The sequence below is a fragment of the Xyrauchen texanus genome, chromosome 2 (assembly GCF_025860055.1).
Source record: "Xyrauchen texanus isolate HMW12.3.18 chromosome 2, RBS_HiC_50CHRs, whole genome shotgun sequence".
NCBI classification, from domain to species: domain Eukaryota; kingdom Metazoa; phylum Chordata; class Actinopteri; order Cypriniformes; family Catostomidae; genus Xyrauchen; species Xyrauchen texanus.
In genome coordinates this window covers 60,242,825-60,259,693 of record NC_068277.1, presented here as the reverse complement: position 1 = coordinate 60,259,693, position 16,869 = coordinate 60,242,825, and the positions used below count along the sequence as shown (strand labels likewise).

The 16,869-nt window shown below is 37.6% G+C and overlaps 1 protein-coding gene across 12 annotated transcripts in view; it reads right to left on the bottom strand.

The window, feature by feature from the left end:
* Positions 1–16,869, bottom strand: part of LOC127656331 (adhesion G protein-coupled receptor L3-like) — a 338,006-nt gene that overhangs the window by 121,925 nt on the left and 199,212 nt on the right. The gene's annotated exons all lie outside the window — the stretch shown is intronic.

The following is a 16,869-nucleotide window of genomic DNA, read 5'->3' as shown; positions in this document are numbered from 1 at the left end:
CAAGCAGCAGCGAAAGCGAAGTCTCATCGGAGTGCGTGCGTTAGACACGACGCGGCTCGCTGTGTCACACAATCTGCTCGCAAACATGTATTTGAGTTGTTTTCACATTTGTTGAGTTGAATAGTGTAAAATCGCTTGAATGTTCAAACAGGCAAACATTGTATACAACCGACAAACCTTCGTGAAGACATATGTTTCATGTACGTTTCTGTTAGCGATTATTTTTCTGAAACACGTCATAAAAACTAAGACGGAGACGGCACACCCGGTTTATTTTCTTTATTTTACAAAAGCACAAGGTTTTGTTGTTATTGTAAAAGTACAACTTTCATAGTTTGTGAAGATGTATTAAATGTATATTATGGGCAAAAATAACGCAGTATTTTGTTAATAACGCAGTATTTTGTTTAAGCTGTTAACGCTGTCTCGATAGAGAAAAATCGAACAGGACACCACTAGCGGCATCAATGTTGATCACTGCATTAATTCATAATTCAATATATTGATACCCGATTTCTTTATCAACTGTTTGTTCACTTGAGACATAGCAGACACCCCAATATATCATGTATTTTGGTGTATGAAATTGTCCGTTCAAACACGAGGCGAAAGAGAACTCTCATCGGCGTGCGAGCGTTAAACGCGACGCGACGCGGCTCGCTCACTGTGTCACACAAACTGCACGCAAACATTTATTTGAGTTGTTTTGCCTTTGTTGAGTTGAATAGTGTAAAATCGCTTGAATGTTCAAACTGGAAAGCATTAAAACACACAATTGACTTACCTTCGTGAAGACACAAGTAAAATGTCATTTGGCTTCTAAGTCTGGAGCTCCACCGAAATGCTCCATTAGAGAGATTGCTACAGAAGAGCTGCATGTGGTAGACAGAGTTACTCCAGTAGAGGGAGCCTCTTTGCTCAGCCAATGTAAGTGAATAGGATTTTACATGTGGACCGTATTTATCCAGTAGAGGGGGCACTTTTGCTCAGCCATTGTAAATCAATGGGATTTTTAAAATTTTTGATCATCATTTGTGTGTACATTTACATAAACACGTCCATTTCAGCCATTTTGTATCGTATTCATTTTTCCTAAGTAACGTTTTCAAAGACTTCAATTCTACACATGTGTACCAAATTTCAAGTCAATTGGAGCTACGGTTCAGGAGAAGAAGAGTTTTGTATGTTTTCGCAAATTTTCACCGTAAGGGAAAATCCATCATGGCAGAAGTTATGGGTTCTTGAGGCTTTTTTGTTCCCCATGAGAAATGAGGCATGTACACCAATTTTCAGAAGATTTGGACAAATGGCGTGGAAATGGTATCACTTTGAAAATATTTTTTTGGGCGTGGCCTGTAGCGCCACCTATGGGCGAATGTTGACCATTATTGGTTTGGGGGTACCCGTTGGCATGGAGTATCAATGTGCCAATTTAGAAAATTTTTGACCAGTGACTTTGAGCTATTTGGGCTCAAGGAGAATAATAATAATAATAATAATAATAAATATAGCTGCAAGCAGCAATGCGGATTCCTCCTCAAAATGGCAAATCATTTAAAATTGATCAGTAGATGGTTGGGGATAAACCCTCTCAATTAAGGAATTCAAAAACAGGTCTTTGTCTGAATCCTAAATGAAACATTTTCAATGTACAGGAAAATCCATACCGGACCTTATGGATCCTTGAGGTTTTTTTGTTCCCAATGAGAAATGAGGCATGTACACCACGTTTCAGAAGAATTGGTTAAATGGCTTGGAAATGGTATCACTTTGAAAATATTTTTTTGGGGCATGGCCTGTAGCGCCACCTATGGTCGAATGTGGGCCATTCTTGGTTTGTGGGTTCCTGTTGGCCTGTAGTATCAATGTACATAATTAGAAAATATTTGACCAGAAAATGGGAATTTTGGAGTGGCCTGTAGCGGCCCCTAGGGGCGAATGTTGGCCATTCTTGGTTTGTGGGTTCCTGTTGGCCTGTAGTATCAGTGTACCAAATTAGAACATTTTTGACCAGAAAATGGGAATTTCGGCATGGCCTGTAGCGCCCCCTAGGGGTGAATGTTGGCCATTCTTGGTTTGTGGGTTCCTGTTGGCCTGTAGAATCAATGTACCAAATTAGAACATTTTTGACCAGAAAACTGGAATTTTGACGTGGCCTTTAGCGCCCCCTAGTGGCGAATGTCGGCCATTCGTGGTTTGTGGGTTCCTGTTGGCCTGTAGTACCATTGAACCAAATTAGAACATTTTAGACCAGAAAATGGGAATTTCGGCATGGCCTGTAGCGCCCCCTAGGGGCGAATGTTGGCCATTCTTTGTGCAGTACTTAAGAGTGATGTCATCTTGAAGCATGTTAGGTTTGAAAAACCATCAGTCAAAATTACATTTGATTTATTGACACGTATATATTGTTAAAATTTGGACATTTACATAAACACGTCCATTTCAGCCATTTTGTATTTTGTTCCATCCTTACGGAGGAATCTAATAATACTGTCAATTACAATAGATTCCCTCCTATCGGAGGAATCTAATAATAATAATAATAATAATAATAATAATAAAACTGTCAATTACAATAGATTCCCTCCTTACGGAGGAATCTAATAATAACCGATAGTTCCAAAAAGCAACTATCGGAGCCAATAAACCAGTAAAACCGATATATCGGTTATACCTCTACTGATAATGATGATTTTATGAAATGTCATGTGGCACGACCAGCAAGAATAGGCTATATTGAGACTTTATTTTCGAAAAATGTTCACGGACCAGAAGTGACATCATACATCAGCATGCAAAGGACCCCTGGGTCCATGTTATCCAAGGTTATCCACTCTTTAAAATTGGGAAATAATCACATTTTAAGTGGCTCATGTGTTGTTACCAAAATTGACCGTCATGTGGTGTGACCTTGAAAGACACTGAAAATTGTGTTTTATCAAACAATCTATAATATGATTAGAAATGTCTTTTGATGCGGTTCTGAATTCTAAAAACACATTGTGGTGCAGCCAAATATCATGTAGTGCGACCACTGCTAAACATTATCTATGATGGTAATATGCCCTGGTTTTCAACTTTCAATACTTCCAAAATTAGTTCATATATTAACATTAACGCATTTAGCAGATGCTTTCATCCAAACCGGCTAACAGTGGATTCATTGTATCAGTTTATCTGTTCCCTGGGAATTGAACCCATGATCTTGGCATTGCTAGCGTTGTGCTTAATCAATTGAAATACAGGAACGCCATACATAATCTGATTCCACTAATAATGACCTATTCAACAGACCCACTCAATCTACGCTCTGTTATCTTAGAGCCCAAGCCAACAGGTCCACGTATCTGAAATTTACCAGCCCAGACTGGGCAAAGTTCACGAATGCCTGGGTTAGAGAAATGCCTCACATTTATTCTCACAGATAACTAACCTTTAACTTGAAGGGATAGTTCACCTACAAATTCTTATTTTCATTATTTACTCCAAAGCCATATAACTTTCTAACCCGGAAAACAAAAGGAGTTATTTTTTAAAATGTCACAATTGCTGATTTCAATACAATAGCAGTTAATAAAACAAGTATACTGTTTTATTATCACATTTTATTTACACAAATCTACACTCCATAACCCCATAATGACAAAGCAAAAAACAGATTTTTGATAACTGCAAATTTATTCAAAAGAAAAAACTGAAATATCACATTGACGTAATTATTCAGACCCTTAACTCAGTACTTAGTTGAAGCAGCTTTGGCGGCGATTACATATGCAGCCAGATATTAAGGATATCTCTGTATTTTACTGTGTTCAGCTTTCCTTAAACCCTGACCAGTCCCCTAGTCCCTGCAGCTGAAAAGCACCCCCACAGCATAATACTACCACCACCATGCTTCACCGTTGAGATGGTTTTGTGCAGGTGATGAGTGGTGCCTGGACTCCTCCAGACATGATGCTTGGAACTGAGGCCAAACAGTTAAGTCTTCATTTCATTAGATCGGAGAATCTTGCTTCTCACAGTCTGAGAGTCCTTTAGGTGCTTTTGTTTTTGTGTCTTGCAACTGACCACTCTGCCATAAAGCCCAGATTGGTGGGGTGCTACAGTGATGGTTGTCCTTCTGCAAGTTTCTCCCATCTCCACACATGATCTCTGGAGCTCAACCAGAGCGACCTATCGGATTATTGGTCACCCATCTTACCAAGGCCCTTCTCCCACGATTGCTCAGTTTGGCTAGGCGAGCAACTCTAGTAAGAGTCCAAAATTGTTCCAAACTCCTTCCATTTAAGAATTATGGAGGCCACTGTGCTCTTGGGAACCTTCAACACAGCCAAAAACATTTTTGTAGCCTTCCCCAGATCTGTGCCTCAACACAATCCTGTCTCTGATCTCTGCAGGCAGTTCCTTTGAACTCATGGCTTGGTTTTTGCTCTGTTATGCATTTTCAACTGTGAGGCCTTATATAGACAAGTGTGTGCCTTTCCAAATCATGTCCAATCAATTGAATTTACCACAAGTGGACTCCAATCAAAGTGTAGAAACATCTCAAAGATGATCCAGAGAAATGGGATGCACCTGAGCTAAATTTCAAGTGTCATAGCAAAGGGTCTGCATACGTTATGTCAATGTGATATTTGAGGTTTTTCGTTTTAATAAATTTGCGAAGTTATCAAAAATCTTGATTTTGCTGGCAGCGGGATGAAACGCACCTGATTAGTCGCATAATGTTGCCTCAACATATTGTGTTATTTTAAAATCTGGTAACAGAAACACTCACATGGAGAAAAAGCATTGTTTATGTATCGCATTAAACTCCACATACCCAGAAAGTTAAGGGGTTGCTCTCTTGGTCATTATCACATTAAGCAAGAGTGTTTTTCCAGTGCTCAGATAATGTGTGTTATTGTGTGTCATAGCTGTTACTGTCAAGCTACAATATGACATTAAATAAGCAATAAAGCACCACTAAATTTGTGCATATTATTCATGCATTATATTCAAAGACTCTTGAAGCCATACAATATTTCTGTGAATCGCAAATTATTTGTTTATTAAGTAAATGAGTGCTGCTCAGTTGTTGACCCAAACTCATAGCACATGCATGCACGGCTCTTGAAGCACTACTGTTTTAAGTTCTTCCTGGAATTTTCTGCCAAAATAAAAGTCAGAGGGTTTTAAAGAATTTTTATTTGGTGCATCACTAATACTAATGCCAAATGTGTGTCTCCGTGCCTAAATGTTTTTTCGTAGTTTTGACCGGTTTTATCAGACTATTGGCATGCATATTGCTAGGATTTGTGGCCAGAGCTGTCTACATTTATTGCATGGTAGAGGAGCCCCCTAGTGGTACGGAGCTCTATGCAGCCGCTTATTATGTTGGGCTAGCACTGCTTTCAAGTGCCTCTCAAACCACCTTTAAAATATTTGATGCCACTAATCTGACAAACTTAGATCCAGTTCTTCCTCAAAAGAACTCAGTGTAGTAGCCAAGTACCCGGTCCCTGTAAACACAACTTTGTTTCCACGGGGACTGATAAAAACTGTGCACCGGACTCCCAGTAGCCACATTTTAATTTATGCAATATAAAATAGAGCTTGCGATTTTGCTTTCCTGTTTTGTGTGCAATATCCATCAGATGGATAGTGAATAGACTGTGAATGATCCGTGGGTGTGCTGACTGAGGCTGAAACAAGAAGTCTCAGACTTAACCGCCTGTATCTTCCAGGAAACATCAAAACCTGAATTAACACAATCTGTCTCGTTCTCGTTTCTCTATGGTTCTGTCTGTCTGCCCCCCAGTCATTTTCAAACCACGCTAACAATTTAAAACACTCCGCCCATTATCAGGACTGATGGCAGATGCCACTTATATGACAACGTTCCACAGCAATTGTTCCCCTTTTAAGACATTGTGCAATTACTCTCAATTTGAAGTGCTCTTCCTGGCATAATCATCTCCTGTTCCTTTCCTAAGCACCAAAGAAAATTAAGAGAAGTTTCTCACGTTTTATCAGAGTGAGTAAGAACTGGCTCAGCTCATTCACGTCTGGCAAAGAAATGAAGCATCTCTATCACTGCTCACTCGCAGCTGTTTTTTTTTTTTTTTTTTTTTTTTTAACGTTTGGACAGATTTCTCAGCTCCCATCATGACTGGTTATGCTACTGTAGTGTCAAGCACACACACACGCCAGGCACAAGGAAGGCAAGTAGGAAAGTTCTGCTTTTTATCACAGCCGCTCATGCAGAACCTGCCCGTCACACAAGGTCATGTTCAATAAACCATGTTAATTTGACTTCATAACGGATATTTATTATTTCCTTTAATTTATTTTTTTCTAACATCAAACAAAGAATGCATGAACTAGTTAGTCCACAATTTAGTCCACTTAAGCCTTCTCCCAGTTTTCCTGTCACTCATTTGGCACTGCTGGTGCAACAAAGTGGAAGGGCTAGTTTTTAAGAACCATATTTGCTGGGACTCAGATTCCCAGGCAGCATTGTCATGTAAAAAGCATGATGGCACACATTTGCACACTTATCTATAATAATTAATTATTTTAAACATCTTCAAAATTGCATTATATTTTCAATAATTTTAAATTCCTTATTACAGCCTGCATTAAATAACTTACTCTGGTTAATTAGTCAGTATAGTAAGTACTCACGTGTGAAGGGGTTAATCTGGTATGTTATTCTGATTTTAAATATACCACACCGTTTCTGTTAGCTGAGGCTAATTTTGAAGGTCCAACTCTGATTGTGTTACCTGATGCTGATTTTGGAGATCTAACTCTGATGTTGTCTGATGAGTCTGATGCTGATTTGAGATATGATGCTGAATCCATGATCTCATGGTAATTTAAGAAATATATAAAATTTGTTATCTGATGCTGATTTTAAAAATACCATACTGTTTCTGTTATATGATGCTAATTTTGGAGATCCAACTCTGATTTTGTTACCTGATGCTGATTTTGTCATCTGAAGCTGATTTTGAAGATCCAACTCTGATTTTGTCTGATTAGTCCTATGCTGATTTGAGATATGATGCGGATTCAACAATCTCATGGTATTTTACTAAATATATACAATCTGTTGTCTGATGATGATTTTAAAAATACCATATGTTTCTGTTATCTGATGCTAATTTTGAAGATCCAACTCTGATTTTGTCTGATTAGTCTGATGCTGATTTGAGATATCATCCTGATTCCATGAGCTGATGCTGATTTAAGATATATTATGTACAATCTGTTATCTGATGCTGATTTTGAAAACACGACACAGTTTCTGTTATCTGATGCAGATTTAATGATTTCAAGGTAATTCTTTTATCTGATGCTGATTTTAAAGATCCATCTCTGATTTAGATGTATGATGCTGATTTTAAATATCCAGTTATGATTTTGTTATCTGATATATCCCAGCTTAACAGGTAGGGACAACTTAAAGTAAGCTATTCATAGGTTAAATGTTTTCAAAAACTGTAAGTACTGTGTCTCTGTGGCACTATAAAAAAATCCTGTGTTTGTTTTGAGTGACCCGCTAAGACCCATCCAAGTTCAAGTCCAGTTGGGGGCTGGACTATCTGACTGATTGAACAACAGCAAAAGAGACATTTTTGGAAAGCGGTTTAGAAAACATTGTTTATTTTTGCAACTCAGTTAAAAAATAATAATAAAAAATATAAAAATATATATATATATATATATATATATATATATATATATATATATATATATATATATATATATATATACACTCACCTAAAGGATTATTAGGAACACCATACTAATACTGTGTTTGACCCCTTTCACCTTCAGAACTGCCTTAATTCTACGTGGCATTGATTCAACAAGGTGCTGAAAGCATTCTTTAGAAATGTTGGCCCATATTGATAGGATAGCATCTTGCAGTTGATGGAGATTTGTGGGATGCACATCCAGGGCACGAAGCTCCCGTTCCACCACATCCCAAAGATGCTCTATTGGGTTGAGATCTGGTGACTGTGGGGGCCATTTTAGTACAGTGAACTCATTGTCATGTTCAAGAAACCAATTTGAAATGATTCGAGCTTTGTGACATGGTGCATTATCCTGCTGGAATTAGCCATCAGAGGATGTGTACATGGTGGCCATAAAGGGATGGACATGGTCAGAAACAATGCTCAGGTAGGCTGTGGCATTTAAACGATGCCCAATTGGCACTAAGGGGCCTAAACTGTGCCAAGAAAACATCCCCCACACCATTACACCACCACCACCAGCCTGCACAGTGGTAACAAGGCATGATGGATCCATGTTCTCATTCTGTTTATGCCAAATTCTGACTCTACCATCTGAATGTCTCAACAGAAATCGAGACTCATCAGACCAGGCAACATTTTTCCATTCTTCAACTGTCCAATTTTGGTGAGCTCTTGCAAATTGTAGCCTCTTTTTCCTATTTGTAGTGGAGATGAGTGGTACCCGGTGGGGTCTTCTGCTGTTGTAGCCCATCCGCCTCAAGGTTGTGCGTGTTGTGGCTTCACAAATGCTTTGCTGCATACCTCGGTTGTAACGAGTGGTTATTTCAGGCAAAGTTGCTCTTCTATCAGCTTGAATCAGTCGGCCCATTCTCATCTGACCTCTAGCATCAACAAGGCATTTTCGCCCACAGGACTGACGCATACTGGATGTTTTTCCTTTTCACACCATTCTTTGTAAACCCTAGAAATGGTTGTGTGTGAAAATCCCAGTAACTGAGCAGATTGTGAAATACTCAGACCGGCCCGTCTGGCACCAACAACCATGCCACGCTCAAAATTGCTTAAATCACCTTTCTTTCCCATTCTGACATTCAGTTTGGAGTTCAGGAGATTGTCTTGACCAGGACCACACCCCTAAATGCATTGAAGCAACTGCCATGTGATTGGTTGATTAGATAATTGCATTAATGAGAAACTGAACAGGTGTTCCTAATAATCCTTTAGGTGAGTGTATATATATTTATAAAATGAAACAACTTTTATGCATAATTATTCACCCCCTGTGCTGTGGAAGCTGTCAGGCTACATCGATGAAAGAAATTGCCACAGTGAGGACACATTTACTTTAACACTGGCATCCACATTTGAATCATTAAAGTTGCAAATCTGGTCAGGGGTCTCAATACTTTAGCAAGGCACTGTATCTGTGTTACTGTGTCCCATTTTTTTATTTGTAAAGTAATTTAAACACTTTCAAAGTTTGGAAATGTGCGAATGTGAACATGCAGTACTTTCCTTTCACAGTGTGTTCACAATGAGCCCCGAGCATGCACACAGAACAGCGTGTCACCTGTCCATTTTGACGTGCACAGAGACCATGTATTTATGTAATTAAATAGCAGCCCTTTGTAGTCTAATAATTAGATGTGACCATATCGTCATTATGGTGATATTATGATCATTTTGTAGCCCTGAAGGATCGTGAAATTAGTCTAATGACGCACTCTTTAAAAAACATAGTGAAACAATAAAAAGTGCATTAAAATCATAGCAATGTTCATGATTGCTTCATTTTGTATCGCCAGCAAAATCATTGCCTAATGATGTGTAATATTTGCATGATGTTTGTTGCCCTAACTGTGCAGCTATATGGGCCTTGTTGCTGGATGCGGTTTAATTTGGACACAGTGACTCAACCAGATCAGGGCAGACACGCATGATGCTGATATGGGAGTGAACACAACACACACAAAGACACTGGAGCAGGAGTAGGAGACAGATGTTGAAAGCACAGAGAGCTTCTCTCCCCTGACTGCCACTATAGAGGAACTCAAGCTGGAGTGGGCGAGCGGGAGGGGGGTGATAAAGCAAGACACACTCGTGCCCTGTGCCAGGGGATTTTCAGCAAGAGTAATGGAGCTGTGGAGTGGTAAAACAATTCCCCAATCAAACTCTCCCTTCACTGGATTTTACATTTACTGTACACATACACACACACACACACACACACACACACACACACACACACACACACACACACACACAGTACAGTATTTGCAATACACATTTTACATAAACAATTAACTAAATTATCTAAACCTAAAACATGTATAAGATCTACAAATTAAATAAAGATATACTGCATCAAAAACTTGTTAAGAATACATCCAGTTCATATTTCATTATTATTATTATTATTTTCAATGATGATTCTCATAATGTAATACTTTGTTGTTGTTGTTTGGTAAAATTACTATTTAAAGAAAATTTAAATTAAAGACTTAATTTCTGTTCAATCAAAGGGATCGTAAGACTTCTCAAGACTTGGAATGCAGTTGAACCGATTATTATTACTGTTTTATGTTATTTATCTATTTTAATTTAAAAAACAATTTCTTGCCAGCTTGACAGACCTGAGTTGACTTGCATTATATGGCAAATAAACACTTTCTTTCATATTATTCCCCTATTGTGCTCTGCGGAAGAAAGTCATAACAGTTAGGGTTTGGAGTGACATTAGAGTAAATAATTACACACTTTTCATTTTTTGGAATTAAAGCATAAAGGCAGTACAACAAACCTAAATATTTTAGGTTTACTTAATATTTTAAAGTATGATATTATTAATTAACATTACAATAATGAAAATGTTAGGGGAAATATTCTTAATTGGCCAATTAAGAAAATGTTCCTTAATTTATTATTTTTATTATTTTTGTGTGAAATTTGACTGACATGTGTTCTTGACAGGTTTTGTGATATTCTCTGAAATATGAAAATGTCATAGAGCCAAGAGTGTAATCCACTGATCATGGTATACATGATCAATAGTTACCTACCTATGCCCCTGGAGTCTACGCCCCTGTATAGGGCCTTATATTTATATCAGTGGATTTGATCCGTCCACTCAATCTGTTAATATTGACAATTATGCCATTATAATCAATATTTACAGCTTAGTAGGTCACTTTCCCATATCTCTCCTTTGCTCTATGAACCCTGCTGGTTTCAATGTGCACAATGAATGTCTTTCTCACACAACACACACATTCACATGCCATCTGTGTGTGTGCCACAGTTCACAGATGGCACTGGGCGGTATGGGACTAGAAGATTAAGAGGTCTCATACAAGAAGACTAGAAAAGACAGTGAAAAGATAAAAAGACAAGGAGTGACAAAATATTTATCATCAGCATTTCGTTCATTTCGTTCATCACTACAACTTAATTTCATGAGAATGATGAAACAATTAGCCTTCCGACAATAACTCATTGTGAAAACTGACGATTGCAGAATTCCATTTGGCCCAAGTCAAATGTTGTTGCATCAAAGGTTTCTATTTACATGTTTTTGAAGAAGTTTAATATTCGAATCAATCCCGCATATGTCTGTAGAACAATGAAACGGCAATGCCGAATCAGAGACACTTAAATCGGTCTATAGTCCTATCTGTAATGAAAACCAATCTTAACGCACTATTTTGAAACAGTTTGATGCTCAGATGCTTACTTTATATTTCACCTCTGTTCACAGTGGCATGCAAAAATGAATGCATCAAACATCACCTGACACTCAAAAACAAGCTTTAGAACAAAAGCATAAAGCATAGTCAGTAATACGGATGTGTTACCTGAGTCGCTGCTGGCTTACAATGTAGACAGTAAACACACTGCAAACGAGTGACATGACAAAAGTCGAATGTGGCCGTTATAATCAGCGGTGTAGGTGTAGTGTAAATAAGTGATTTATTGTGCCGTGTAGAGTGCAGAACTCAACAGAGTGTCAGTGAGCTTGTGCTGAACTGTAGACGAGAGAAAGTTTCAGTGATTAAAATGTGAGAGTTCTAATACTGTCACTTCTTTGTACACATAATAAAAAAAATGATAGCAGTATTTTTTTTGTCATGCTAGTAAGAATGTCATTATGAAGTTGATTTACTGATGTATAAAACCAGCAATACAGTAATTCCGCACAGCAGTTATAAGCTTGTTTTGGATGCATAAAAAATATGGCATGAAGTATTTAATGTAACTTCTATTTATCAACATTAATAATCGCGATTACAGCATCAAGGTAATTAACTGACAATTAGGTTTGTTTTTTCATAATCATGCAGCCCTTGATTGAAATAGCTTTTCATATATATATATATATATATATATATATATATATATATATATATACACATACATACGGGCCGTAGCTAGTGGGGTGAAAGTTGGTAATGATTCTAGGGGCCCAAAGGTCCAAGGGGCTCCACAACAAATTCTAAACTGTATTTTTTAATAGGAAAGTGGCCCAGAGCAAGATACAGCCAGGGGACCCTGATTACCTTGCTACGGCCCTCACACACACACACACACACACACACACACCTGGTCCTCAAATCCGATTGGATGAGAGCATTTTATTTATTAAGATGCTTTACTAATTGTATCCCTCTGCTTGTGTTCATGGTGTTCTAAACTAAAGTATAAAAGCTGAAAAGATAAGAAAGAGTTAGATGCGTCTCTTTTCATATATCCCTGCGACATTAAACATTTTAGCCAGCAGGTGGCGACAAAATACTATGTTATGAGAGTTTATGTTTATTGAGTCAGCACTATTAGTCAACGAGTGGTTTCTTTGAAGTGATCGTCATTGTCTCTCACTCCATGATCGCTCTGATGACTACTACAGCATTACAGCTGGGCAATAGAGTTAAACTAACAACTTCAGCATTGAGGCTTATCACAGCTGAGAGACAAAACACACTGAGTAATCACACATACTAAAGGAGCTTAAGTTATTGCATTGTCTGAGTTTGGAGGAGATGTAAACATTCAACATGGTTTTCTTTTCTCCACTTTTCTCGCTAAATTGGCATGCCCAATTCCGAATGCACTCTAAGTCCTTATGGTGGCATAGTGAGAGTCTGAAACAGTCAATCTGCACATCTTATCACGTGGCTTGATGAACGCGTTACCGGAGACCTAATGCATGAGGAGGCTCACACTATTCTCCACGACATCCACGCACATCTCACCACGTGCCCCACCGACAGCTAGAACCACATTATAGCGACCAAGAGTCCAGGTGTGGTAGTCAGCATCTTCACTTGCTTCGCTACCCAGGCCCAGAGAATATGGTTTCTTTAGTGAATGACTCTTACAAACTATCTACCGTGAAATGTTCATGGAGGACCTTGTGCGGATAACTATTTTTACACAGAGAAAATAGTTTGTATTTGACCAAAATTCCATTATCTTCAGCAAGCTGACTAACACTACACTACAGCTGAGGAATAGAGTTAAACAGCTTCAGCTTTACTTTTCATCTCTGCTTGGGAGTCACGACAGATGCAGGTAATCGCACATGCTAAATCTCACTTTCTCTCGCTCTCCCTCAATCACATACACATCCTTGTTTCTCCATTAACTTGTTAGAACCATCCCAAGCTGTCGCTTGAACGGCAGATCCTGATCCGTGGCATTAGAAAATGAATGCGTTTAGTTTTTTGTGACAGTCCTTAGTTTTTCCTCATTTTTTTATTTTATTTATTTGTTAGTTTAACTGATGCATAAAAGCAATATCACAATTAGGGTTGCAACGGTATGAGATTTTCACGGTATGATAACGGTCTCAGAAAAAGTCACAGTTATATGACGGTATTACACAATTATTATTAGAAGTTACAATGACACTTTTTGGTTGAACAAACGCTTTTTTATAATTGAAACTTGAAACCATTTTCTTTAATGGAAATATGTGTAAAAAAGTCTCAGATTTGAAAATAAATAGAATAAGAAAGCTAACAGAATTATAATAATAAACAGAATTATAAACATGATAAAAAATATCATGTAACTATAACATGTTATATAACTAAAGCATGTTAGCATAGTATGTTAAATGAACTACTAAATGAAAAATAACATCAGCTGTGTAAGCTTTTAAAGTAGTGTCCTATGATTATTAATAATTAACATATACGTTATCTCAGTGGTTCTCAACTGGTTTTGCTTCAGGACAGATTTTACATTGGAAATCAAGTGTCGACCTGCCATAGATTAAACATAACTTGTATTTAATGTATCCTGTGTTGCATTTCCTTTTATATTGTTTTGTTCATGGTTTTCAAATAAAGGACATGCATCAAGTGACATAATTTTTTGTTGATGATGTCAAATATACAGGAAGTTTTCTCTCACCCTTTTAAAAATTGAAGAGCATATTTACTTATATGAGTACATTATTATCCTTTTTGTTTTCTAATTTCAAACATAATTCGAACAGAACACACATATTACACAGGAGGAAAGGCTCCTCATTACCATGGTTAGGTCAGTGTGCTAGTCTTAAATAGTAATAGTTAATAATAATAATAATAAATTAATGTATTTATGAAAAATAAACACTAGCTGAAACACATCTTGAAACTTTAACTGCCACTGTTGATATAAAATGGGGTCTAATAGATTCGACCTTTAGATTATTTCATATGAAACTGAAACATTTTGTCAAAATATAACATGAAACAGTTTTGTAAAGGTGATAGTGTGTAGTGATTTTATTTTTTAGCGCATAACACGGTGTTGCTCTTTTCCTCCCCAGTGCTGTTTGGGATGTCAGGGCTGCTACTGTCTGAGAGGTTCGACTTGACTTCCTCTGTCATTTTTTCCCTCAATACCGTTGATAAGCAAATGTACATAGTATGATAACAGTCAATTTTCATACTGGGGTATACCGCTGCAGACCTAATCACAATCACAATCACAATCATGCTGTATGGCCTTAAATTAACACATCTGTGATTACCTGAAGCTCGAGGCCACCAAATAACAGCTGTGCTGATATAGGGCCATACAACAAACTGTGTATATACTGTATATGCCGATCAGCCACAACATTAAAACAACCTGCCTAATATTGTGTAGGTCCCTCTCATACCGCCAAAACAGTGCCAACCCTCATCTCAGAATAACAATCAGAGATGATATTCTTCTTATCACAATTGTACAGAGTGGTTATCTGAGTTGCTGTACACTTTGTCAGTTCAAACCAGTCTGGCCATTCTCTGTTGACCTCTCTCATCAACAAGACGTTTCCGTCCATTTGACTGTTCTGGGTTCAAAATCTATTAGTCATGTATCAGTAATAACAGGCAACCGTCTATCTTCGACTCCAAACAGAAAGACATTAAAAGAGTCACCTTCCCATTCCCATGTCCTCAGAGGAGATCAAACACTCTCACACACTCACACGCACACGCACACACACACACAATCTTGCACACTCTCGCGTGCACACGCACACACACACACACACACACACACACACACACACATGCGGCTATCCTAATGAGGACTCTCCATAGACAATGATTTTTATACTGTACAAACTATTGATTATATCCCCAAACAATAACCCTCACAAACATTTTTGTATGTTTATATGTTTACATATACACTAGAAATGTCCTCATAAACAACATTTATAGCAATAATACCCTTGTAAGACAGATTGCAACCTAAAAAAAAATCTTCGTAAACCACTTAAACCTGACCACACACACACACACACACACACACACACACACACACACACGCACACACAGTTAGTGTTCTCTGTGTTAATTGACACTTTGGCTACAACACTTCAGCACACAACTCCATCTCCATACAGACACGTAGTTCAAAATTGTGTAGCTGGTTGAGGAGAAGTGTACTATTACTTTTCTAAAAGTTTTTTTTGTGATAAAATGGGCTTACACTGACCCCCTAGCAATACTTTAGCAACAACAACGAACACCCTAAGAAACCACATAGGAATGCCCTAGCAACCTCTCTGAGCATACTGTAGCAACACCCTGGCACCCACCCATAAGGTCCCTCCACACCCGAACCAGCAGGTTCAGAGGAAGCTTCTTTCCTGCGGCTGTCACCCTACTGAACTCTAGCTCTGCATCCCGGTGACAATTGACCCCCCGGACAATTTGCACTACCCTATCCCACCCATTCTGTTCTATTTATTTATTTAAAAATGTACATCCTGTAATTACACCTATACATAGCCATATTCTACTGCTCTTCATACTATTCATCCTGCACATACACTTATTCTTACTGCTGTACATACTGTACATATCTGTCTATATGGTTCATACAGAATATCCATATTTACTCTGTTTTTCTTATTATATATTCTGCTAATACACTGCATATATCTATATTATTCTTACTACTTTTAATGTCACTGCTACTACATTGCACATATCTGTACATGTTGTTCATACACTTCATATTACATAGCCATATTTATTCTGCTCTTATAACACTGCAATATATTTCTTGTCCTGCCTTTGCACCATCTGTCTACACTTGAATAACACATTGCACCTTTCTGCTTTTTTTGCACTTCTGGTTGGATGCAAACTGCATTTAGTTGTCTTTGTACTTGTACTCTGCACAATGACAATAAAGTTGAACCTAATCTAATCTAATAACACCCGATCACACACCACTCACATTTTCTTCAGAAAATTGAACAAATTGTTTAGACCAATTCCAAAAATGTGGTGGCAATTATGCTACTTTGGTATGAATGTGAAAGATTTTTTTATATATATATATATATATATATATATATATATATATATATATATATATATATATATATATATATATATATATATATATATATACACACACACACACACACACACACACACACACTGGCAAGCAATTAGAAGTGTTTTGAATCGATTTTGCCTGTTTATTCCCTCATTGAGGATCCAAATGAGTCTCTTCTTCTGCATTATTACTCTAGCAGTAATAGTGTTTTTCCCACAGAGTTAGTTAAGATGTTTTTGAAAGTTTTCTTCGCTTTCCTTTTAATTAAATGGCAAAAGGAATGTCACAC